Here is a 27,528-nt window from a genome sequence, read left to right as displayed (position 1 = left end):
CGTATCACTCTGACACCAAACTCAGACTAAGATGCTGTAAGAAAACTATAGACACATAAGTCTTATGAACATAAATGTAAAAATTATTAATACTAGCAAATTGGATCCAGCAACATATAAAAAGGGCTTATAAAGCATGACTAGTTGGCATTTATCCCAGCAATGCAAGTTTGGTTCTACATATGAAAATCAATCAATGTGATACACTATATTAATACAATAAAAGAAAAAAAACTCAAGAGTGTTCTCAAAGAAAGCAGGACAGGGATGGCCGAATAGAAACAGCTCCAGTCTCCAGCTCCCAGTGCAAGCAACACAGAAGACAGGTGATTTCTGCATTTTCAACTGAGGTACTGGGTGTATCTCACTAGGGAGTGCCAGACAATGGATGCTGATCAGCTGCTGCAGCCCGAGCAGCGAGAGCTGAAGCAGGGTGAGGCATCGCCTCACCTGGGAAGTGCAAGGGGAAAGGGAATCCCTTTTCCTAGCCAGTGGAACTGAGACACACAACACCTGGAAAATCGGGTAACTCCCACCCCAATACTGCACTCTACCAAGGCTCTTAGCAAACGGGCACACCAGGAGATTATATCCCACACCTGGCTGGGAGGGTCCCACGCCCACCCACTGGGGAGCCTCCCTCATTGCTAGCAGAGCAGTCTGCAATCTAACAGCAAGGCAGCAGCGAGGCTGGGGGTGGGGCGCCCACCATTGCTGAGGCTTAAGTAGGTAAACAAAGCCACTGGGAAGCTCCAACTGTGTGGAGATCACAGCAGGCTCAAGGAGCCCTGCCTGTCTCTGTAGACTCCACCTCTGGGGACAGGGCACAGCTAATCAACAACAACAACAACAACAAAGCAGCAGAAACCTCTGCAGACGCAAATGACTCTGTCTGACAGCTTTGAAGAGAGCAGTGGATCTCCCAACACGGAGGATGAGATCTGAGAATGGACAGACTGCCTGCGCAAGTGGGTCCCTGACCCCTGAGTAGCCTAACTGGGAGACATCCCCCACTAGGGGCAGACCAACACCCCACACCTCACACGGTGGAGTACACCCCTGAGAGGAAGCTTCCAAAGCAAGAATCAGGCAGGTACACTCGCTGTTCAGCAATATTCTGTCTTCCGTAGCCTCTGCTGCTGATACCCAGGAAAACAGGGTCTGGAGTGGACCTCAAGCAATCTCCAACAGACCTACAGCTGAGGGTCCTGACTGTTAGAAGGAAAACTAACAAACAAGAAGGACACCCACACCAAAACTCCATCAGTATGTCACCATCATCAAAGACCAGAGGCAGATAAAACCACAAAGATGGGGAAAAAGCAGGGCAGAAAAGCTGGAAATTCAAAAAATAAGAGTGCATCTCCCCCTGCAAAGGAACGCAGCTCATCAACAGCAAAGGATCAAAGCTGGACAGAGAATGACTCTGACGAGATGAGAGAAGAAGGCTTCAGTCCATCAAACTTCTCAGAGCTAAAGGAGGAATTACATACCCAGTGCAAAGAAACTAAAAATCTTGAAAAAAGAGTTGAAGAATTGATAACTAGAATAATTAATGCAGAGAAGGCCATAAACAAACTGACAGAGATGAAAACCATGACACAAGAAATACATGACAAATGCACAAGCTTCAGTAACCGACTCGATCGACTGGAAGAAAGAGTATCAGCGATTGAGGATCAAATGAATGAAATGAAGTGAGAAGAGAAATCTAAAGAAAAAAGAAGAAAAAGAAATGAACAAAGCCTGCAAGAAGTATGGGATTATGTAAAAAGACCAAATCTACATCTATTGGGGTGCCTGAAAGTGAGGGGGAAAATGGAACCAAGTTGGAAAACACTCTTCAGGATATCATCCAGGAGAACTTCCCCAACCTAGTAGGGCAGGCCAACATTCAAATTCAGGAAATACAGAGAACGCCACAAAGATACTCCTCGAGAAGAGCAACTCCAAGACACATAATTGCCAGATTCACCAAAGTTGAAATGAAGGAAAAAATCTTAAGGGCACCCAGAGAGAAAGGTCGGGTTACCCACAAAGGGAAGCCCATCAGACTAACAGCAGATCTCTTGGCAGAAACTCTACAAGGCAGAAGAGAGTGGGGGCCAATATTCAACATTCTTAAAGAAAAGAATTATCAACCCAGAATTTCATATCCAGCCAAACTATGTTACATAAGTGAAAGAGAAATAAAATCCTTTACAGATAAGCAAATGCTTAGAGATTTTGTCACCACCAGACCTGCCTTACCAGAGACCCTGAAGGAAGCACTAAACATGGAAAGGAACAACCGGTACCAGCCATTGCAAAAACATGCCAAAATGTAAAGACCATCGAGGCTAGGAAGAAACTGCATCAAATAACAAGCAAAATAACCAGTTAATATCATAATGGCAGGATCAAGTTCACACATAGCAATATTAACCTTAAATGTAAATGGACTAAATGGTCCAATTAAAAGACACAGACTGGCAAACTGGATAAAGAGTCAAGACCCATCAGTTTGCTGTATTCGGGAGACCCATCTCACATGCAGAGACATACATAGGCTCAAAATAAAGGGATGGAGGAAGATCTACGAAGCAAATGGAGAGCAAAAAAAAGCAGGGGTTGCAGTCCTAGTCTCTGATAAAACAGACTTTAAACCATCAAAGATCAAAAGAGACAAAGAAGGCCACTAAATAATGGTAAAGGGATCAATTCAAGAGGAAGAGCTAACTATCCTAAATATATATGCACCCAGCACAGGAGCACCCAGATTCATAAAGCAAGTCCTTAGAGACCTACAAAGAGACTTAGACTACCGTACAATAATAATGGGAGACTTCAACACCCCACTGTCAACATTAGACAGATCAACGAGACACAAAGTTAACAAGGATATCCAGGAATTGAACTCATCCCTGCAGTAAGCAGACCTAATAGACATCTACAGAACTCTCCACCCCAAATCAACAGAATATACATTCTTCTCAGCACCACATCACACTTATTCCAAAATTGACCACATAATTGGAAGTAAAGCACTCCTCAGCAAATGTAAAAGAACAGAAATTATAACAAACTGTCTCTCAGACCACAGTGCAATCAAACTAGAACTCAGGACTAAGAAACTCAATCAAAACCGCTCAACTACATGGAAACTGAATAACCTGCTCCTGAATGACTACTGGGTACATAACAAAATGAAGGCAGAAATAAAGATGTTCTTTGAAACCAATGAGAACAAAGATACAACATACCATAATCTCTGGGACACATTTAAAGCAGTGTGTAGAGGGAAATTTGTAGCACTAATGCCCACAAGAGAAAGCAGGAAAGATCTAAAATGGACACTCTAACATCACAATGAAAAGAACTAGAGAGGCAAGAGCAAACACATTCAAAAGCTAGCAGAAGGCAAGAAATAACTAAGATCAGAGCAGAACTGAAGGAGGTAGAGGCACAAAAAACCCTCCAAAAAATCAATGAATCCAGGAGTTGGTTTTTTGAAAAGATCAACAAAATTGATAGACCGCTAGCAAGATTAATAAAGAAAAGAGAGAAGAATCAAATAGACACAATAAGAAATGATAAAGGGAATATCACCACCAATCCCACAGAAATACAAACTACCATCAAAGAATACTATAAACACCTCTACCCAAATCAACTAGAAAATCTAGAAGAAATGGATAATTTCCTGGACACATACACTCTCCCAAGACTAAACCAGGAAGAAGCTGAATCCCTGAATAGACCAATATCAGGCTCTGAAATTGAGGCAATAATTAATAGCCTACCCACCAAAAAAAGTCCAGGACCAGATGGATTCACAGCTGAATTCTACCAGAGGTACAAGGAGGAGCTGATACCATTACTTCTGAAATTATTCCAATCAATAGAAAGAGAGGGAATCCTCCCTAACTCATTTTATGAGGCCAACACCATCTTGATACCAAAGCCTGGCAGAGACACAACAAAAAAAGAGAATTTTAGACCAATATCCCTGATGAACATCGATGCAAAAATCCTCAATAAAATACTGGCAAACTGGATCCAGCAGCACATCAAAAAGCTTATCCACCATGATCAAGTGGGCTTCATCCCTGGGATGCAAGGCTGGTTCAACATACGCAAATCAATAAACGTAATCCAGCATATAAAGAGAACCAAAGACAAAAACCACATGATTATCTCAATAGATGCAGAAAAGGCGTTTGACAAAATTCAACAGCCCTTCATGCTAAAAACGCTCAATAAATTCGGTATTGATGGAACGTACCTCAAAATAATAAGAGCTATTTATGACAAACCCACAGCCAATATCATTCTGAAAGGGCAAAAACTGGAAAAATTCCCTTTGAAAACTGGCACAAGACAGGGATGCCCTGTCTCACCACTCCTATTCAACATAGTCTTGGAAGTTCTGGCTAGGGCAATCAGGCAAGAGAAAGCAATCAAAGGTATTCAGTTAGGAAAAGAAGAAGTCAAATTTCCCTGTTTGCAGATGACATGATTGTATATTTAGAAAACCCCATCGTCTCAGCCCAAAATCTCCTTAAGCTGATAAGCAACTTCAGCAAAATCTCAGGATCCAAAATTAATGTGCAAAAATCACAAGTATTTTTATACACCAGTAACAGACAAACAGAAAGCCAAATCATGAATGAACTTCCATTCACAATTGCTTCAAAGAGAATAAAATACCTAGGAATCCAACTTACAAGAGGTGTAAAGGACCTCTTCAAGGAGAACTACAAACCACTGCTCAGTGAAATCAAAGAGGACACAAACAAATGGAAGAACATACCATGCTCATGGATAGGAAGAATCAATATCGTGAAAATGGCCATACTGCCCAAGGTTATTTATAGATTCAATGCCATCCCCATCAAGCTATCAATGAGTTTCTTCACAAGAATTGGAAAAAACTGCTTTAAAGTTCATATGGAACCAAAAAAGAGCCCATATTTCCAAGACAATCCTAAGTCAAAAGAACAAAGCTGGAGGCATCATGCTACCTGACTTCAAACTATACTACAAGGCTACAGTAACCAGAACAGCATGGTACCGTTACCAAAACAGAGATATAGACCAATGGAACAGAACAGAGTCCTCAGAAATAATACGACACATCTACAGCCATCTGATCTTTGACAAACCTGAGAGAAACAAGAAATGGGGAAAGGATTTCCTATTTAATAAATGGTGCAGGGAAAATTGGCTAGCCATAAGTAGAAAGCTGAAACTGGATCCTTTCCTTACTCCTTATATGAAAATTAATTCAAGATGGATTAGAGACTTAAATGTTAGACCTAATACCATAAAAACCCTAGAAGAAAACCTAGGTAATACCATTCAGGACATAGTCATGGGCAAGGACTTCATGTCTAAAACACCAAAAGCAACGGCAACAAAAGCCAAAATTGACAAATGGGATCTAATTAAGCTAAAGAGCTTCTGCACAGCAAAAGAAACTACCATCAGAGTGAACAGGCAACCTGCAGATTGGGAGAAAATTTTTGCAATCTACTCATCTGACAAAGGGCTAATATCCAGAACCTACAAAGAACTCAAACAAATATACAAGAAAAAAGCAAACAACCCCATCAAAAAGTGGGCAAAGCATATGAACAGACATTTCTCAAAAGAAGACATTCATATAGCCAACAGACACATGAAAAAATGCTCATCATCACAGGCCATCAGAGAAATGCAAATCAAAACCGCAATGAGATACCATCTCACACCAATTAGAATGGCAATCATTAAAAAGTCAGGAAACAACAGGTGCTGGAGAGGATGTAGAGAAATAGGGACACTTTTACACTGTTGGTGGGATTGTAAACTAGTTCAACCATTATGGAAAACAGTATGGCGATTCCTCAAGGATCTAGAACTAGATGTACCATATGACCCAGCCATCCCATTACTGGGTATATACCCAAAGGATTATAAATCATGCTGCCATAAAGACACATGCACACGTATGTTTATTGCGGCACTATTCACAATAGCAAAGACTTGGAATCAACCCAAATGTCCATCAGTGACAGACTGGATTAAGAAAATGTGGCACATATACACCATGGAATACTATGCAGCCATAAAAAAGGATGTGTTTGTGTCCTTTGTAGGGACATGGATGCAGCTGGAAACCATCATTCTCAGCAAACTATCACAAGAAGAGAAAACCAAACACCGCATGTTCTCACTCATAGGTGGGAACTGAACAACGAGATCACTTGGACTCGGGAAGGGGAACATCACACACTGGGGCCTATCATGGGGAGGGGGAAGGGGGGAGGGATTGCACTGGGAGTTATACTTGATGTAAATGGAGAGTTGATGGGTGCTGACAAGTTGATGGGTGCAGCACAGTAACATGGCACAAGTATACATATGTAACAAACCTGCACATTATGCTTACGTACCCTAGAACTTAAAGTATAATAATAATAAAAAAGAAAAAAACTCAAATAATCATATCAATATATACAGAAAAAATATTTTAAAAGATCCAAAACTTTTTCTGATTTAAAAAAAAATCAACAAACTAGAAATAGAAAGTATTTTTTTCAACCTGATAAAAGACATCTACAAAAATCCTGTAGCTTGATACTGAAAAACTTAATACTTGCCACTTTTATTCAACATTCTATTGACAATTCTGGCCAGAGCAATGAGGCAAGAAAAGAGAATAATAGGCATCCAGACTAGAAAGGAAGAAGTAACTCTATTTCTATGTGCAGGTTGTGTGTAATCTTTTCTTTCTTTCTTTCTTTTCTTTTCTTTCCTTTTTTTTTTTTTTTTTTTTGAGACGGAGTCTCACTCTGTCACCAGCCTGGAGTGCGGTGATGCAGCCTTGGCTCACTGCAACCTCCACCTCCTTGGTTCAAGCAATTCTCCTGCCTCAGGCTCCCTAGTAGCTGGGACTACAGGTGTGTGCCACCATGTCCAGCTAAATTTTTTTTTGTATTTTAATAGAGATGGCGTTTCACCATGTTGGCCAGGAAGATCTCGATCTCTTGACCTAGTGATCCGCCGGCCTCGGCCTCCCAAAGTGCTGAGATTACAGGCGTGAGTCAGCGCACCCGGCCTGTAATGTTATATAGAGAAAAATCTAAGGAATTCACAAAAAGAAGTATAAGAACTAGTAAATGGATTCAACACACTTGCAGTATATAAGATCAAAATACAAAATCAATTTTATTTTTATGTGTTAACAGTAAGCATACAAAAATAAAATTAAATAAATAATTTAATTGTATTTTTATACATAACAATAAGCACACAAAAGTAAAATAATGGAAACAATTTAATTTATAATAACATGAAAACAAAATGCTTAGGAATAAATTTATTTAAAGAAATGCAAGGCTGGGCACAGTAGTTCACACCTGTAATCCCAGCACTTTGGGAGTCTTAGGCGGGAAGATCACAAGGTCAGGAATTTGAGACCTGCCTGGCCAACATAGTGAAACCCAGTCTCTACTAAAAATACACAAATTAGCCAGGCATGGAGGTGTGCACCTGTAGTCCCAGGTATTCAGGAGGCTGAGGGAGGAGAATCACTTGAACCTAGGAGGAGGAGGCTGTGATAAGCTGAGATTGTGCCACTGCTCTCAAGCTTAGGAAACAGAGTGAGACTCCATCTCATCTCAAAAAAAAAAAGAAGAGGAAGAAGAAGAAGGAGGAGGAGGAGGAGGAGGAGGAGGAGGAGGAGGAGGAATGCAAAACTTATACTTTGAAAACTATGAGATACTTGTGAGATAAAGAATATCTAAATAAATGAAAAGACATTTTTAGATTTCAAGATTTACTAAGGGTTACACTTCCATATTTCAAGTCTTACTAAAAAGCTATAGTAACCAATATAAGGTAATATTTCATAAAAATACACATATACATCAACAACATAAAACCATAAGTCTCAGAAACAAATTTTCATATTTATCATCAATTTACTCTTGACAATGATGCTGAGGCCATTCAATGGTGAAAGAATAGTCCTTTTAATAAATGGTGCTGGAATCGGATATCCATATGAATTCATAGGCAAAAGAAGACAGCTGAAGCACTACCTCACACCATATACAAAATGTAACTCCAACTGAATCATAGATCTAATATAATAGCTAAAACTATGAAGATCTTAGAAGACATAATTGAACTTTTATAACCTTGGGTTTTCAATGGTTTCTTAGAGATGATATCAAAAGCATGCGTGACAAAAGAAAAAAACAAGTAAATTAATTTGAACAAAATTTAATTATTTCTTCTTCAAAGGAAAGCATCAAGCAAAGAAAAAGACAACTGATAAGATAAAAGATTTGCAAATCATACATCTGATAACATTTTATACAGACTATAAAAGAAATTTGTACAAATCAACAATAAAACTCAACCGATTTATCAATGGGCAATTTTTAATTGCTATTTCTCCCAAGAAGATATATGAGTGGTCAGTAAACACGCGAATATATACTTAACATCATGAGCCATTAGGAAATGCAAAACAAAAGCAAAATGAGCTGTTGCTTTATGCTCACTAGAATGGTTAAAATAAAAAAAGATAGTGAACAACAAATGCTGATGAGAATGCAGAGATTTTGAAATCCTCATTCATTACTGTTGAGATTGTAAAACGGTGCAGTCACTTCAGAAAACAGTGTTTCAATACCTCAAAGTGTTAAACATAAACCATATGTCACAGCAATTATACTTCTAGGTATATTCCCAAGAGAAATAAAACCATGTATCTCTGCAAAAAAAAAATTGTACACAAATGTTCATCTTGCACTGTAGCCAAAAAGTGGGAAAAAAAGTTCATCAGCTGATAAATGGATAAACAAAAATATATATTCATATAAGAAATATTATTTGGCAATAAAAATAAATGAAGTACTAATACATCATACAGAATAAATGAAATTTTAAAATACTATACTAAGAGAAAGAGGTCAGTCACAGAAGAATGTATTTTATATGAATGCATTGATATAAAATTTCCAGAATAGGGAATTCCATAGGGAGAGAAAGCAGATTACCAATTGCCAGGGATTGGAGGGACGACAGAGTGGGGGTGGCTGCCAGTGAGTATGGGACTCCTTTGTGGGGTGATGAAAATATTCTGAACTTTGATAATGGCAATGGATGACTGCATAACTCTGTGAATATACTAAAAACCACTGAGTTATACATTTTTAAATGGCAGATTTTATGATATGAAAATCATGCTGCAAAAAGTCATTATAAAAGTGTTATAAAAAATAGAAAGAGTGGAAGCAAGAAACTTTTATTTACCCTCATGTTATTTGCCCCAATGTCTTTGATCTAAAAATTACAATATGGTGTTATGAATTCAGAATATTATTAATAACTTTATTCTTTACAATAAGTGCTTACATTTCTATTAAAATATTTGTAAAGTTAATGTATTTTATAATCAGATGACTCTAGCTCAAGTTTTCTAAAAAGCAGGAACTAAGACAAGGATTGTGATAGCCACATACTATTTGAGTAGCTAAGTTCTGGTGTGCAAGGGTAAGGAATAAGTAAGAAAGATGAAAATTAAAACAATAGCATATCCTAATGCAGTTGGGGTTTGGGATTATCTTCTAGATAATCACAAATAGAGCTTGATCTCACCTTTGTGAAGATGTATTTAATGATTGTGTTGGTGGAATTTGGATTAAAATTAAATAGAAAACAAAGATAAAATTCAGAGCTGCCATAAACTCAAATATGCATATTGCAATAGCATAAAAACACAGAAAGAATCCATAATTAATTATATGTTAAACAAAAATTTAAAAATATTTATTTTGTTTGAATATATAGAAATTGTCTAGTGGTATGAAGAACTTGCTTATACTGGTTCAAGGTTGCATTTGTATATTTTCAGGAATTTTGCAAGACATCTCTTCAAACATTGGTAATTTTGAAGTAAGCTGTAGCAGGAGCATTTACACCATAAAAATTGTCAAGCCACACATCAAAGCTCTTCCTTTCCCCATGAAAGTCAGTTGCTAAACATATATTTTTTTAAAATTATACTTTAAGTTCTAGGGTACATGTGCACAATGTGCAGGTTTGATACAAAGGTGTACATGTGCCATGTTGGTTTGCTGCACCAATCAACTCATCATTTGCATTAGGAATTTCTCCTAATGCTATCCCAGTCCCCCACTCCCCAACAGGCCCCAGTGATGTTCCCCGCCCTGTGTCCAAGTGACCTCATTGTTCACTTTCCAGCTATGAGTGACAACATGCAGTGTTTGGTTTTCTGTCCTTGTAATAGTTTATCGAGAATGATGGTTTCCAGCTTCATCCATGTCCCTGCAAAGGACATGAACACATCCTTTTTTATGGCTGCATAATATTCCATGGTGTATATATGCCACATTTTCTTTATCCAGTCTATAATTGACGGACATTTGGGATGGTTCCAAGTCTTTGCTATTGTGAATAGTGCTGCAATAAACATACGTGTGCTTGTGTCTTTGTAGTAGCATGATTTATAATCCTTTGGGTATATACCCAGTAATGAGATCACTGGGTCAAATGGTATTTCTAGTTCTAAATCCTTTGGGTATTGCCACAGTGTCTTCCACAATGGTTGAACTAATTTACACTTCCACCAACAGTGTAAAAGTGTTCCTATTTCTCCACATCCTCTCCAGCTTCTGTTGTTTCCTGACATTTTAATGATTGCCGTTCTAAGTGGTGTGAGATGCTATCTCATTGTGGTTTTGATCTGCATTTATCTGATGACCAGTGATGAGCATTTTTTCATGTGTCTGTGGGCTGCATAGATATTTTCTTTTGAGAAGTGTCTGTTCATATCCTTTGCCCACTTTTTGATGGGATTGTTTTTTTCTTGTAAATTTGTTTGAGTTCTTTGCAGTTTCTGGATATAAGCCCTTTGTCAGAAGGGTAGATTGTAAAAATTTTTTCCTGTTCTGTAGGTTGCCTGTTCACTCTGACGGTAGTTTCTTTTGCCATGCAGGAGCTATTTAGTTTAATTCAATATCATTTGTCATTTTTGGCTTTTGTTGCCATTGTTTTTGGTGTTTTAGTCATGAAGTCCTTACCCATGCCTGTGTCCTGAATGGTGTTCTAGGGTTTTTATGGTTTTAGGTCAAATATTTAAGTCTTTAATCCATCTTGAATTACTTTTTGTATAAGGTGTAAGGAAGAGATCCAGTTTCAGCTTTCTACACATGGCTAGCCAGTTTTCCCAGCACTATTTATTAAATAGGGAATCCTTTCCCCATTTCTTGTTTTTGTCAGTTTGTTAAAGGTCAGATGGTTGTAGATGTGTGGTGCTATTTCTGAGGCCTCTGTTCTGTTCCATTGGTCTATATAATATCTGTTTTGGTACCAGTACCATGCTGTTTTGGTTACTGTAGCCTTGTAGTATAGTTTGAAGTCAGGTAGCATCATGCCTCCATCTTTGTTCTTTTTGCTTAAGATTGTCTTGGCAATGCGGGCTCTTTTTTGGTCCCATATGAACTTTAAAGTAGTTTCTTCCAATTCTGTGAAGAAAATCATTGGTAGCTTGATGGGAGTGACATTGAATCTATAAATTACCTTCAGCAGTATGGCCATTTTCACGATATCGATTCTTCCTATCCATGAGCATGGAATGTTCTTCCATTTTTTTGTGTCTTCTTTTATCTCGTTGAGCAGTGGTTTGTAGTTCTCCTTGAAGAGGTCCTTCACATCCCTTGTAAGTTGGATTCCTAGATATTTTATTCTCTTTGTAGCAATTGGGAATGGGAGCTCACTCATGATTTGGCTCTCTGTCTGTCTGTTATTAGTGTATAGGAATGCTTGTGATTTTTGCACATTGATTTTGTATCTTGAAACTTTGCTGAAGTTGCTTATCAGAACTTAGGATTAAGAAACTCACTCAAAAATGCACAAATACATGGAAACCAAACAACTTGCTCCTGAATGACTACTGGGTAAATAATGTAATGAAGGGAGAAATAAAGATGTTCTTTGAAACCAATGAGAACAAAGACACAACGTTCCAGAATCTCTGGGACACATTTAAAGCAGTGTGTAGAGGGAAATTTATAGCACTAAATGCCCACAAGAGAAAGCAGAAAAGAACCAAAATCAACACCTTAACATCACAATTAAAAGAACTAGAGAAGCAAGAGAAAAGCAAATTCAAAAGCTAGCAGAAGGCAAGAAATAGCTAAGATCATAGCAGAGCTGAAAGAGATAGAGACACAAAAATAACTTCAACAAAACCAATGAATCCAGGAGCTGTTTTTTTGAAAATACCAACAAAATTGATAGACCACTAGCAAGACTAATAAAGAAGAAAAGGAGAAAAATCAAATAGATGCAATAAAAATGAAAAAGGGGATATCATCACCAATCCCACAGAAATACAAACTACCATCAGAGAATACTGTAAACACCTCTATGCAAATAAACTAGAAAATCTAGAAGAGATGGATAAATTCCTGGACACATACACCCTCCCAAGATTAAAACAGGAAGAAGCTGAATCTCTGAATAGACCAATAACAGGCTCTGAAATTGAGGCAATAATTAATAGTCTACCAAACAAAAAAAGTCCAGGACCAGATGGATTCATAGCCAAATTCTACCAGAGGTACAAAGAGGAGTTCATACCATTACTTCTGAAATTATTCCAATCAATAGAAAAAGAGGGAATCCTCCCTAACTCATTTTATGAGGCTGACATCATCCTGATACCAAAGCCTGGCAGAGACACACACACAAAAAAGAGAATTTTAGACCAATATCTCTGATGAATATCGATGCAAAAATCCTCAATAAAATACTGGAAAACCGAATCCAGCAGCACATCAAAAAGCTTATCCACATCAATCAGGTCAGCTTCATCCCTGGGATGCAAAGCTAGTTCAACGTACACAAATCAATAAACATAATCCATCACATAAACAAAACCAATGATAAAACCATATGATTATCTCAGTAGATGCAGAAAAGGCCTTCAACAAAATTCAACAGCCCTTCGTGCTAAAAACTCTCAATAAACTAGGTATTGATGGAATGTATCTCAAAATAATAAGAGCTATTTATGACAAACCCACAGCCAATATCATACGGAATGGGCAAAAACTGGAAGCATCCTCTTTGAAAACTGGCACAACAATGCCCTCTCTCACCACTCCTATTCAACATAGTGTTGGAAGTTCTGGCCAGGACAATCAGGCAAGAGAAGGAAATGAAGGATATTCAAATAGGAAAAGAAGTCAAATTGTCCCTGTTTGCAGATGACATGATTGTATATTTAGAAAACCCCATCATCTCAGTTGCTAAATATTTACTAGCAAGCCACAAATAGTAACTTTCCAAGTGAAATGTAAACAAATAATATTTAAGATTTATTTTCTTAAAAGAGTGGCTGAAAATGAAAATTTATTGCCCGATTTATAGGCCAAGATTAATGATGAGATTGATACTAAATGATGGCAAATTACTAAAATAGCATTAGAAGATTTTATTATAGGGGTATTTTCATTACATGTGCAGATGCATTATGCCTATTTGTGAAAATTTAATAGGTATAAAAGAAAAAATAGATTTTGTCTGTATATCTTATTTACGTCTCCCTTATTCTTTATATCCATTTTTAGAAAGGCAGTAGTATAGAAACTATGATGTTAGTCAAATTATATTATTACTTGATATGCAGAATGACTTATGTATTTTGTCCCCCCAAAACACTAATTATCTTAAATCTTCAATGGTGCAAAATGTTCCAGGCCTTTTCTAACTCAAAATAAAGTCACACCAGAGTTATCACAGCAATCTTATCCATCCATTGATTTCTCGTCAGCTGAAGGATTGACTTCAAGGCATCTTCTAGTTCTTCGGGGTTTTATTTGGATTATAAGATTGAAGGCTTTGTTTCTTTGTATTTCATGAAAGTAATTACTACCGATTCTTCATTCTTGGGACATAGTATTACTAGAGTTGTCAAAGTTCAGCTGGTGATCATGCGAAGTAAAAGTGCTTTTGTTATATGGTTCTATCTTCTGGAATCCATTAATAAATCTTTTTCTATTTTTAATATTTTATCTAAAATCTGTTTTAAAATCACTTAAACATTGCTTTTTACTATATTGATTTTTCCTTTTAGGTGATTAGTATATTTCATTTTAAAAATATGATAAATGTTAAGTGTATTGGAAAGTGCCTACATAAAAGTGCTTTATAAAATATATATTGTTACACTCTTAACAACTTCCAGCAAACAATCGAGGATAAATGACTTTTAAAGACTATGTCAACTATATATGAGATAGAAAATATTTTTATGTTAATGCAGTTTCATCAAGTGGAAACTAAAAAAAATTTCATAATTTATATGAAATAAAGGTAACAATAGCTGCTTTAATCTTATATATCAAAATCTTTTCAAATCTTTATCTTTAAAAAATAACTCTAAATGTTTAAATCTAATTTATTATTATTATTATTTGAGATGGGGTCTCCTTTTGTTCCCCAGGCTGGAATGGAGTGGCGGGCGCATCACAGCTCACTACAGCCTCAATATCCCAGGCTCAAGCAAATCTCTTACTTTAGGTTCCAATGTAGCCGGGACTGCAGACACATCCCACCACACCTGGCTATTTTATTTTTTTAAGAAAATTGTTGAGACAAGTCTCATTATGTTGTTCAGGATGGTCTTTAATTCCTGGGCTCAAGCAGTCTTCCTGCCTCGGCCTCCCAAAATGCTGGAATTATAGGCATTAGCCACTGCACCCAGCTAAAATCTAACAGATTTTATTGTTGCACTTGAAACCTAGTTGAATTTGAGTATTTGTGACTTTATCAGATTACTACATTTTTGCATATATTGTGCTTTTTTTTTCTGGTTAAGCTTGAGAGTTTACGAGTTTTGTTTATTTTTGGAAGACAAATATGTGAGTAATAGGGAATAAAGTATTCCCCTCCCTTGAAAGTGTTTTCTGCCACTTCACCATGAATATATATAAATGTACTGTATAAGCACATAGGAGATCTTGAAACTGCCAGGTTCCTTCTGAACTTAATATAATTTTGTTTAATAGAGACACTTGTTGCTGAGATACTTTGAATCCTGGAGAGAGAAACAAAACAAAACTGAAGGTGATGAAATCATAATCAAATTTAAATGTAGAAGGTAGAATCTGTCATTGAGGAGAGTCCCATATATGCCTTAGCCTCACTCCTACAAAAGTGGATAAAATTTCCTCTCAGAGCTGAAGAGCAATCACTGGTACCAGTTTTAAAGAGACAGAAACCTTTCTCAGGGCTAAAAGGCAGCAGGAGTAGTAATAATATCAGTTGGAACCTTGATACACATCAAAGGAAATGAAGCCCTATGGCTGAAAAAATTACATGGATACCATAGACCAATAATTTTAAATATTAAAAGGCTCTTTTCAAGCTAAGGACAATTTGTAGTTATAAGCAGACTGCCCAAGGTTAGCTAGTACTGAGAAAAAATCAGTCCCTTGAATCCAAGACTTTTTTTTTTTACCTTCAAGCCTCCTAAGAATTAAAATGACTCATCTAATCCTTACTGATTAATGTAATATTTTTCTACAGAAAATATTTTCCTGTATATACATATACAGAAAATATAGTACATTTCTGAAAATATACAGAAAAATATTTTCCTGTATGTATGTGCTTTCACATCAACTTGTATACATATATTTAAAATAAAATTTCATCCATCCATTTTTATATTATGTATTAGAGAACAGTGCCAATTTTTTTTAATAGAAATAGAAATGCATTGTTGATTGGAGGTGTCTCTAGCCTATTTCAAACCTCATGTTTAAGTTGATATTCAAATTTGAAGTCTCATTTTCTTTCTTAATAAAAGCTATCTCATTTAGCCACCAGTCTATGCTTTCGTTGTGTCGACCTGATAATATAAGCAGATAGAGGTTCTGATTTATGATGGGTTTTCTTAAAAGACGGCTTGCATGTAACTCCTCAGTCTAGAGCATTTGCTTGCTTGGTTTCTAACAAAGGCTCATTAAAATGAGTGAAACTAATATAAAACTTACCTTGAAACAGTTCCCTGGCTGAACTCCACTCTCACAGGATTTTCTGATTTGCAATTTTTATTTAAGACTTTGACCAAGTTATTAAAAAGAAATAACACATAGGACTCTCTGCAAATAGTTGATACTCTTTCAAAAGTGGAATAGATTCATGGTACTTGGATTATTAAGACATTCATGTTCATTTAATTTATTCATAAAAGAAGAAAATTCAGGATGGGCACAGTGGCTCACGTCTGTAATCCCAGCACTTTGGGAGGCTGAGACGGGTGAATCACCTGAGGTCGGGAGTTCAAGACCAGCCTGACCAACAGGGAGAAACTCTACTAAAAATAAAAAATTAGCTGGGCGTGGTGGCTCATGCCTGTAATCCCAGCTACTTGGGAGTCTGAGGCAGGAGAATCACTTGAAACCAGGAGGCAGAGGTTGCGGTGAGCCGAGATCACGCCATTGCACTCCAGCGTGGGCAACAAGAGAGAAACTCTGACTTAAAAAATAAAAATAAAAATAGAAAGAATTCAATATGATTCATCACTAATTAAATGGCATTCTGAAAATTATGATTTAGTAAATATTTCCTGCTTCCAAATATTGGGGCAATCTGGTACATAGATTTGAATAATAAACTAGATTTTGAAACCAGGTGATGATTGGACATATGCATAAAACTTTGCAAGTTTCCCTTTCCTAATATGATTGTTTGATGTGAACAAATTAAGCTCCTTGATTATGTTTTTAGCTTCTATTTTCTCTCATTTTTACATAGAGTACAGTTTAAGCATATATTTATTATTTTCTTCTGTCTGAAGTTTAAGAAATGAAGTAAAATCCCAGTAAACACCCTTCTTAGTGTCTGAGTTGTACTTCAATTAACTGAGTTTCTTATCAAATTAGGGTGATGAAAGATTAAATTTTAATGTGTAAAAATGTTTCTAAAATATGTTTGTCATTTTTTTATCTTAATATACTGAATTTAACATTTTTGTGTAAATTATTGATTTTTACTGTACCTCAGGGTCGTCAACTTGAACATGAATTTTAATTTTTCAAAGCTAGATGGAAAATATTAGGCTATTAATGCTGTAACTTCAGGATGTACGTGAGAAGCTGCTTTATAAACAAATTCCTGAATCAGTTTGTTTTCCTGGATTATTGGCTTCCTCCTCAGAAAATAGTATAGAAAAGTTCTCTTTAAATCTTATTATTTAAGGAGGATTTCTATTGGTTGGAATTCACTTAAAGTTTTATTAAAAAATTATAAGTAACCCAAAAAAGAATACATTATTGTTAAAAACAGTGACTCTCTAGATACTTGACTTAACTTTTTTAAAAGACAAGAGATGTGGCTAATTTCACGGTTTCTTAGGAAAACAGAAAGGCCACTAGAGGTTTTGCAATAACTTCTTATTGCCAACTCCATCTGATTATGGATCCATAAGTGATTTGACACACCAAGGGAGTCACCTAAACCACAGTTTGATAATGGACCTATGTCCCACTTTTACTTTGTGTGCTGGTTAATAGGGAAATTTGTGTGTAAACTGACTATGTAAGTGACCCTGCTCAGCTACCTAATTATGTACCTATGGCTGAACTGTCCTAAGTAGAGTTCACCAATGCTTTAACCAAAAAAAAAAAAAAAAAAAAAAAAAAAAAAAAAAAAAAAAAAAAAACTAATATGACTAGGTCAAACTGCACCAATAGAAGTGTTATCCCGGGATAGCTCAGACCACACGTGTAGTACAGCAAAAGTGCCATCTGGAAGTAATTCACTGTTATTGCTTCTTATCAGGACTGCTGAAAACTTTTTTTAAAAAGATCAAGTATAAATGAATCATTTTAACAGACTGATGTATGCTCATTAAACTATAAAAACTTGTCAGGTGATCATTTTACCATGCAAATTAGAAGTCTAATAGAAGTAAGCTAGATCATGTGAGCCCATAGGATAAGCGTGACATGTGATGGGAGGAATCAACTGAAATCTGTCTGCGTTATACCAGGAAATTACATATTCTACTTAAAGTAAAATAAACACTTGACAAAGCTGTTAATCATCCCTAGTGGAAAGGATTTACAGATTCAATATTAAGATGATGAGCTTCCCACTGGTCTTAGAAGCACTGTAGTCAAATGAATCCATTTTCCTCTGAAATCATTTAGATAAAAATTATATTCGCATTGAAGAATATGAGTGACTTGAATGCTAAAATGTCACTTTAAAAATGCATCGTCCCTTCTGTGGGCTCCTATTAGATTTCAGTTAATATTTGGTTAAGAAAGAAAGACGTCTAAAATCAATCTACTTTCCTGAATGGGGAATAACTAGCCTATATATTTTCTGTGAAAAAGAGAGTGATACTAGGACTGACAACAGAGGCAATACATACATAGCTCAAATTCACTTCATATTTATGCATGTAACTCAGTCATAAAATAATACACATTTTCATCTTTAGATTACTTCATAAAGCCGCCCTCTAACAAACATTTTAGGGTAAATTGAAATAATCTTTCAGTGATAACATATTTGGAAATTTACCTGCAGTGATATTGTAGCTGGTAACTCTTATAAAAACAAACAATCTTTAGAAGTTATCCATTCACAAAGAAAGTATAGAATATAGTGATTAAGGATGTGTGCAGTGCAGTACAAGTGCATTTGTTTCCTAGGAAACAAACTACTATTGTGCCACTGAAGAAATTTATAAGCATTAAAATATTCTGTAATCAGGCCCCAGGAGAACATATTAAATTTTTTGAAAGGAATAAATATTTGATGTCCTAACCGTTTTTAAATATACTTGTAGATGAGGCCTGCTGTCAAGGGGCCATGTTTTTAGGATGAGAAAAAATAATATTATAGATGAGTCAAGAACATGCTTTGACATGGCTAATCCAAGTGGCAGGATTAATCCAGGTATCAGCCTGAAAGATCAAAGTCATTCAAAACCATGCAGTGGGAATGACAACTACAATAAGGCAAATGTAAACTAATTTTGGAATAAACACTCAGAGGCAGGGATGGAAGGATATCAATTTAAAACATACCTTCTTTAAATCAAGAGGGAGCAATGTAAGAAAAACTTAACTTATTATCAGGAAGTGCTATTACAGGTGGCCAGACTAAGCAACGAGACATCTACATGACGCTATTTGCTGTGTAAAGACAAAACAGTTCCAAAACACTTTTGCATGCCTACCATGGTGCCTGAAATCTTCACTACTCAGCAATACCTATGAAAGGTCTTCTGGATCTTTTTAACTGATGAATGAGGCTAAAAGAGCTTCATATGGGGTTATATTATAGAGGAATAGAGAAGACAAAGATTTGGATCTAGCCTCAGTGCTCTCATCTGTAAAACAGAGATTATGATATCTACCTCACAGGGTTGTTGAAGGATATGTTATTTTAAGATCCAATAGATGATGTAAAATAAATATCTTTTACACAATAGGCACTCAATACATGGTAATAGCTTTTATCTTTATCACTGAAAAAAGAGTCAAACATTATTAAGAAGTACTTGCATTTAAGAAATTACTATGCATGCTGTCTTCATTCTACAAGTGAACTTTTGAAAAGATTAGATAGAAAATATAAACAAATGCATATATGGTATATAATACATCTGATAATTTTTCCTCTGAAGAAAAAAATAGAAAAAAATCGGGGAGAGATAGAAGGTTCCATTTTATATATGAAGAACAGAGAAGGATATTATCTGCATAGAGTATTTGAGAAGAGACTTAAAATTGAAGGGGTAAACGTTCCAATGACTGGCAGAAGAGTATTACAGGTAGGAAAACACAGTGCAAAGCCATTGAGGATTGAACATGGTTGCTTGAGCAAGAAGCAAAAGGAACAATGCATGGTTAAAAACAAAAGTGGAGATAAAACCAGAAAGAAACAAGTTAGGAGGTACTTAGAAGTCAGCAACTATTAGGGTTTTTAGTCCATAGTAAGGTCTTTGGATGGTGTTTTATGTGAGATGAGAAGTTATTAGAAGATTTTGTTCAGCTAATAATGTTAGCTAACTTGTCTTTGATCCGTAGGGTATAGAGTAGGATGTTTAATTGATGAATGGAGTTGTAAAGCCAAGGAAAGGATTTTAGCGCTGTCCAGCAGGAAATGGAATAAGTGACTGGTGTGAGAAGGTATATGCCTTTTACTGTTTGAGGATACTGGGTACCTCTGAGTAGCAGACTTTAAAAGGGAGTGGAAGAGTTTTTTAAATCCTGACTGTTGCATTTTATGGACAATATATGTATCTTCAGGACACAACCTCCAGATATGGCAATAGCATTATGGATAAATGTGGATATACACATCTATTTCATGTAGACTTTGTTCCATTGCTGGAAATATCATTTGTCTTTTTCTCCAATAATCTTGTGTGGCCACAAACACTGGTAGTCACACATGCTCCTCATTAAAGAAAAAGAAATATTCAGAGGTCAACTTTTGTCGTTATCATCTCTGCAACGTACAGATGGAGAACAGCATGGTGTATGTGGGGAAACAAAACATTTAAAATTTGAGGCTAGAGCAGGAATTGGGGTTTGTTTTCATTTGGGAAATTGTGAGATACTTTATTTTACAGTCTTGCTTTGTTCAGAAGGCCTCTCAGCCAAGAGAGAAAATTATTAAAATTGATCTAAGCAAATACTTTCCAGTGGCATAGTCCCATGAATATTTGGACACAAGTCTCATTTATTTAATAAGCAAGATATAAAGTATATAATCACGGCTCAAAATGAGACTGTACACATTAGAGAAGCAAGTTGAGTAGGACAGTATAAGAAAAAGATTTAAAAATAGAGGGCAGATGTAAAATACATGTACATACATGAAAAATCAAAGAAAATAGGTGGCCATTTCATCATAAAATGACATATAAATACCTATATCAGGCAAGTTAGAACTGTATATTTCATGAAGAGAAATTCTGAATTATTTATGAAGACTCATGTGATTTCTGTTTATCTCATCTACATAAAATACCTACAGTTTGCAGAGTATCTGTATTGGATCTTTGGCATTCACTTTGGCATCATACCTTGTTTTTGGCATCTACTCAGGAGAGGACAAGGAATAGAACTAAGGCTGGTGGCATGTTAAGCTGTAGCTGTTTTAGCAGAAATGCATGGTGAGGTTGGAACAAAACCTGATGACTCAGACCCTCTGGCCCCTGATCAGTGAGTTTCATCAAATATATATATATACGAACACTAACACCCTACATAATAAAGAAAGAAAAAAATCATAGTTACAAATTGAAAGTAAAAGTCCCAGCAGGTATTAGAATTGTTCTGTCCAAAACAATAACCACTAATCTTAGGTGACCATGCCATGCTTGAAATGTGGCTGATCTGAATTGAGATGTTTCGTAAGTGCAAAACACACATTTGATACAGATTACATGCCAAAAAAGAGTGTAATATATCTCATTAATAATTTTATGTTGATTACATGTGAAATGATAATATGAATACTTTTATTTCAGCAAGATATGATTTTAAAATTTGATTTAACTGTTTTTGTTTACTTTTTAAAAATAACTACTAGAAATTTTAACATTGCATATAGCTAGTACTTGTGGCTTGCATCACACTTCTATCGGACAACATTGTATTAGAACTTCATTGGTTTTGGCCAGGTGTGTTGGCTCACATCTGCAATGCTAGGACTTTGGGAGGCTAAGGTGGGTGGGTCACTTGAGGTCAGAGTTCAAGACCAGCCTGGCCAACATGGTGAAACTCCATCTCTACTAAAAATACAAAAAATTAACTGGGTCTGGTAGCAGGTGTCTGTAATCCCAGCTACTTGGGAAGCTGAGGAAGGAGAATCACTTGAACCTGGGGGCAGAGGTTGCTTTGAGCTGAGATTGTGTCATTGCACTCTAGCCTGGTAGACAGATTGAAATATTTTGAAATATTTTTATTTCAAAAAAATAAAAAAATAAAAAATAAAGAAAGAACTTCATTGGGCTGGGCTTTAGTTTGGCTGATGAATATACAGGGGGACAAAAAATGTGTTAGCTAGGATGAAAGAAGTATTACTTTGGTGTCAAATCTGAGTCTAAGTGGATATAAGCTATATACACACAGTCCTTGACTTAATGATGGTTTGATTTAACAATTTTCTGACTTTACAATGGTGCAAAATGAATCGCATTCAGTAGAATTTGTACTTCGAGTACTCATAAAAACTTCTGTCTTTCACTTTAAGTAGTGTTTAATAAATTGCATGAGCTATTCAATGCTATTATAAACTAGGCTTTTTGTTAGACGATTTTGCCCAATTGTGGGCTAATGTAAATGTTCTGAGAATGTTTAAGGTAGGGTAGGGTGAGCTATGATGTTCTATAGACTAAGTGTACTAAGTGCATTTTTGACTTATGATACTTTCAACTTATGATGAGTTTATCAGGAAATAACTCCATCTTTAAGTTGAAGAGCAATTGTACTTTAATACTTATGTCATCATGGATCTTTTATTTAATTTATCTGAAGTTCAGGGACTTTTAATCTATAAATAAAAGTAATAATATTGGAGGCTTAAGGTTATGAAATGTACTTAGCACAGTCCCTGTTTCATAATAAGGCAAATTTGTTTTTTCTTGTAGGACTAGAAAAGAGAAAACTAAACTCAGCACATCCTCCCTCTAATAGGTAGTATTATGTTGGCAGATATATCTGTTAGTTTCTCTTGGCTTCAGTTAACTAAGATGTAAAAGGGGGATAATAATCTTATAATTGTTTTGAACATAGATGTCTTTGCAAATGGATTTTCTGAGCTCTTTTTACTCTAAATGTTCAAATATTAATTATTGTATTTCAGATGACTCAAATATTTAAAATATAAAAAAAAAATCCCAGGAGTTCTCAGATTTTCTTCAGGATTTGAAATTTTAAAAATGTAAGTAAAATCTGGCAAAAATTATCTACTCGATAAGAATGACATATATTTGACATCATTAAAGTAGTGACTAGCATATTTTATCTTCAACCTTTTTAATTAAAATTAAAAGATCTACTACTCTTTAATTTTAAAAGCTTTTGTAATATGGCAGGTTTTCTTTGCATTTGAGAAAAATGTTGCAAAATGTTGCCTCCCATAAAGTCATAGATATTTCTCTTTGAGAACCTGTTTTTGTCGTTTTTAAAAGTAAAGATTTTTTTTCCAATAAATACATTTAATGCTTTCATAGCAACACTGGCTGTAATTTGAAGAGCAAAATTTGCCTGATGCCAAAGGAACTTACTTAGCAGACACTTGTGCTAACAATTTAAAGGTTAATTCTCCCCTTTATTTTTTAATAAGATGATAAATGGTTATTTCTAAAGTATGTATAGATTGTTCTCCCTTCTTTCCTTTATAAAGCATTGTTACCTAAATATGGAGAGGAAGAAGTTTGGGCAGCTGACCTATGTTCCATTTTATCCCCAATTATGGGGGTAAAGGGAGAGTTCACAGGCTAAAAGAAAAAAGAAGGAAAGTGACCTGGACCCATGGGCAAATAGACTAACAAACAGCATCTACTAGAAAAAAAAATTTCTTAACTATTAAATGCTTTGAGTAGGATGTTCCTGGTTGAGGGCTGCTTATGGAAAAAACAACAAGAGCAACAATCAGCCTAAATCTAGGTAATTATGTCTCCCTAAATGTCATACAAGCTGTATAATATATAATATTAAGATATACACAAAAATAAGATGAAGATGTATCATAACTTAAATATTTCCTACTGTGTAAGGTATCCAGCATCTATTATAGATATCATATATTATGTGTGTGTGTGTGTGTGTGTGTGTGTGTGTGTGTGTATGTTATGTGTATAGGGACCTCAGATATCATTCTGAGACAGACAGTGCCTTCCAATGTACATAGAAAGACCCTTGAATACCCACAGTGGTTGTCCCAGATCTCTCCTCATTTTGCTTGTACTTCTTTATCAATTAATTCTTCTAAATTTTTTTTCTTTATAAAGATGAGGTCTTACTACATTGCCCAGGCTGGACTTGAACTCTTGAGCTCAAGTGATCTTCCCACTTCAGCCTCCCAAAGTGCTAGGATTACAGCCATGAGACACTGCACCCAGCCTATTAATTAAATTTTAAAATCATTAGTCACATTTGATACTGGCTAAGATTCACGTGACATTGATTTAATAATCCCCTCCTTTGTTTAGTTCAGATTACATTATGAAGAAGGTTTTACTTCCATGTTGACTGTTTTTTGTATATGAGTTAAAAAGAGAAAAGTGAATCCTTTCCATAGGCTAAATCAGACCAACATTGGATATTAATGTTGCCTAATTTCTATTTTTCTATCTATGCAACATGTAATTAGTCCCCACTTTCTGTGCTCATTCAATGTATGTGACATGTGGAAGCCCTTAGTATTGAAATATTAGATAAGCAAATGTATGTAATCCAATAATTTTTCAGATTTTCAATGTAAAAGAATTTGTAACTAGAATTGTAGATAATAACAATTACAAAGGTAATGTAATGAAATAATCCACATCTAGGGAACCACCAGTTTCTCTGCTACTTCTCTTTCACCTGTATAGACTGGTAAAGTAGTGAGTTCTCTATTCTTAAAACATCTTCCTGTTCTTAAATGGCTATGAGTGCATACTTGGAGTATATATACCTTTCTAGAGCATATTAATAGCTTTTACAGATAAAAATAAGATCTATAATGTGTGTATAGAGCTGCACTGCTTGGATAATAAGCAAGGAAGTATTTAGGGTTCATGGGGAAGCGGGAGAGGATAGGACTCGTGAACATGAAACATGACTAACACCTAAGAAGACTAGAGAGCCAATGAGCACAGTGGTTCTTTCTTTTTACTTTTTTTCCTTAATTCCTTCCTAAGTTAATAAGTTGTAAAAACAGGCTTTGGAAACTACTGAATTTTTATCTCATTTATGGTTTATTTATGATGGTCAAGCTCATTGCTATCAAATGTTATGTTTAAATCTGTACAGCCTTTGTATTTCTTCTCAAGTATATTTTGAATAACAATTAAAAGTTCTCATATTAATTTTTAAGAGCTTCACTTTGCTTATAAACACTAGATGCAGCTCCATCTCTGAGCCTCATCTCTCCCACTCTCTGCTTATCCTTCCCCTTAACTTGAGATATTTTCTTCCATTCCTTATCCAAATCTTAACACTTCCTTTAAAGCTTAACTCTTATGCTACTAGCATGAAGTTTTCCCTGACAATTTAGCAAATATATATACATATTCGTATATACATATAAATACATACATAGTAAGTATATATGTGTACACATATGTACACACATGAAAGGCTTTATTGAAAATGACATCTCACAATCTGTTATGAGAACTCAATTTAGTTTGCTGTAATGCAAAACTATATACATCATCAATACAGGTATTTTTACTATCTTTTTCATCTCTGTATTCCCAGTATCCAAAACAATCCTATCATATAGAAGAGGCCTAAAAATATTGTTTATTTATTTAAAATAAATAAAGAATGAAGGAATAAAATTAATTAAAGAGATTATAGGGATGATTCCTATATTCACCTGTCTGTCTTATGTTGTACATTGGAGAAAAGGTTGCTGGTGACATTTAACCCACGTTGCTATAAAAGAATAGCGACTATTTTCAGAATCCTTTTCTTATAGTGCCATTTTATTCTTTTGCCCTTTAGAGACACCATGCTATGATGTCAACTCTTTGCTTTGGAGTCTCTCATTACCAGGCTTAGATTTTACATCAGCAATTGCTTGAAATGTGCTTTATGACTGCCTTTCAGGAAAAGCTTTGCTACCATTTAATATGACGTTCAAGTTTGATCATGTAATGCTATAATTCTAATTTTTCAGAATAAGAAATTATCTGCAACAGCATTTATATTATCATCAGATCCAGGATAATTTTGCACCCTGAGAAAGAGCACACTTTAGAAACAAGACCCACTTCCTTCTTGGAGTGATCCTTGAAAATAGACCTTTCCTTAACAGCACATGCCACTTCTGGTTCAACTCCATGAAATATGGGTTCTGACTCAATGGTGTTATATAAACCCAGACACATGTGCCTGCCATGCCACACATTGTATGTGAACATACTATATCATATATGAACATAGAAAGCACAGAATAAGTGCTTATGAGCTGGCTGATTTTAAATCTGAAAATGTAAATCTGATCATATCACTCCCTTGCTTAAAACCTTTCATGATCCACCCCTCCCTTTCCATCAAAAGCAAAACTCATTACCTCGCCCTTCAAAGGCCTACATGGCCCCCTCCAGAGACTGTTTCTTGCTCACCTGTCCATGCTCAGCTCCCACAAGTACCCCCTGCCTTGTTGAGTCTGCAACAGTCATGTTGGGCTTCTCTACATAGAACTTTAAAATGCCTGACAATTTCCACCTCCGAGTCTCAGCCTTTACATTTTTTGTTTATCTGCCTGCAATTCTCTTTGCAAGATTGTCTTTTTCTCCTCATTTACACCAAACTTTGCTCTTTGAAGAGGACTTTCTCTGCATTAATCTACTTAGCATCTTATGATTACTTTTTATACTGTTTTGATTTTCCTTACTTCATAGAGTTTGTGTCTGATATTATCTTTGTTTGCTTTTTAAATACCTGTATCCCTCATTAAAATAGAAGTGCCATTCAGTTAGACACCTTAACTTTAACAATCATATCCAATTCTGCTCCAAGACTGAATCCAGTCATATTTATGCATTAATCATTAAACTATTGTCTCTCAGCACAACATCTCCCTTTTACATTCTGCTTTCTGATTCTGGGAGCTAGCAAATCAGATGTCTGCTTTGCTGGGTGGAGGTACATTAGAGGCTGCCAACAGAGAGAGAATGAAAAGTTGGAGGTGTTGATGGCACCTAACGCTCAGGTAGGCTCCTGGTTGGCTCCCCCTCTGCTTTCTTCCTATGGGAGGACCCCAGAAACACACTCGTTCACCATGATACAGCAGCTTCTTCCCATAGCAGCAGCTGAATCTGCAGGGCTTATTTTATTTTTTGCACTTGCAAAATTAGCATTACTACATCCCCTTAGAGACACCAGCAGCCACTAGACAGTGAACCCTCTGGAGTTCTAGTTTTCAGGACCACAGGAACCATCCTCCTAGCCAGAGACTCAAATGCCAGGCAGCTAACCACTCCTCTCAGGTATCTGAAGCCAGTTCTAAGAAGTTCCTACTCGAAGCTTCCAAGTTTTAAAAAGCATATCCTTTTTCCTTGTACTTCATTCCTCCAGGCCTGCAGGTTGTAGCTCCTCAAATTGTTGCCATCTTCATACCTTCATGTTCTTTTTTTGGACTTTTCAATTATCTGGTTAACTTTATGGCTAGTTAACAATTCTTTATATACAAAATACTTTATTAAAATAATTGATGTAATTTCTGTCTCACAACTGGACTCCGACTAATTTATATAGAGAGGTATAAATT

This window comes from Rhinopithecus roxellana, chromosome 14, assembly GCF_007565055.1.
Source record: "Rhinopithecus roxellana isolate Shanxi Qingling chromosome 14, ASM756505v1, whole genome shotgun sequence".
NCBI lineage: Eukaryota > Metazoa > Chordata > Mammalia > Primates > Cercopithecidae > Rhinopithecus > Rhinopithecus roxellana.
The sequence above is the reverse complement of the archived record's forward strand: the minus strand, read 5'-3'. Positions refer to the sequence as shown.